This window comes from Nomia melanderi, unplaced genomic scaffold, assembly GCF_051020985.1.
Source record: "Nomia melanderi isolate GNS246 unplaced genomic scaffold, iyNomMela1 scaffold0014, whole genome shotgun sequence".
Lineage (NCBI taxonomy): Eukaryota > Metazoa > Arthropoda > Insecta > Hymenoptera > Halictidae > Nomia > Nomia melanderi.
In genome coordinates, this window is record NW_027475130.1 from 305601 (window position 1) to 306555 (window position 955).

The following is a 955-nucleotide window of genomic DNA, read 5'->3' on the forward strand; positions in this document are numbered from 1 at the left end:
CACCACCAGGGGCCGAGAAAATTACAGATATTCGGAATCCGTCACCCAAGGTCATGTAAATATCCAGCATATATCTGGTGATATCTCGGGTGCTATTACAGATAGCCCGATAAATCAAAGTTCATTGTCTGTACAAGGCCCTGGCGCATGAATCCGGTCAGCGGGAACAACCTCGGACCACCAGGGGCCGAGAAAACCAGAGTCTCATGGGGCCGGACACTCAGGGTCAGTGGAAAATCCAATATATATCTGGTGATATCTCAGGTGCTATTAGAGATAGCGCAATAAATCAAAGTGCATTGTCTGTAGGAGGCCCTGGCGCAGGAATTTGTGCAGCGGGAACGACCTCGGACCACCAGGGGCCGAGAAAACCACCGCCTCATGGGGCCGGACACTCAGGGTCAGGGAAAAATCCAATACATATCTGGCGATATCTCGGGGCCTATTAGAGATAGCGCAATAAACCAAAGTGAATTATCAGCAGGAGGCCCTAGCGCATGCACCTGTGCAGCGGGAACGACCTCGGACCACCAGGGGCCGAGAAAACCACCGTCTCATGGGGCCGGACTGTCAGGGTCAGGGAAAAATCCATTATATATCTGGTGATATCTCGGGTGCCATTAGAGATACCACGATAAATCAAAGTGCATTGTCTGCGGAAGGCCCTGTCGCATGAATCTGTGCAGCAGCAACGTCGTCGGAACACCAGGGGCCAAGAAAATTACAGGTTTTCGGTATCCGTCACCCAAGGTCATGTGAAAATCCAGGATGTATCTGATGATATCTCGGGTGCTATTAGAGATAGCGCGATATGTCAAAGTGCATTGTCTGCAGGAGGCCCTAGCGCATGAATCTGTGCAGCGGAAACGACCTGGCACCACCAGGGGCCGTGGCATCCACCGTTTCATGGGGCCGGACACTCAGGGTCAGGGAAAAATCCAATGTATATCTGGTG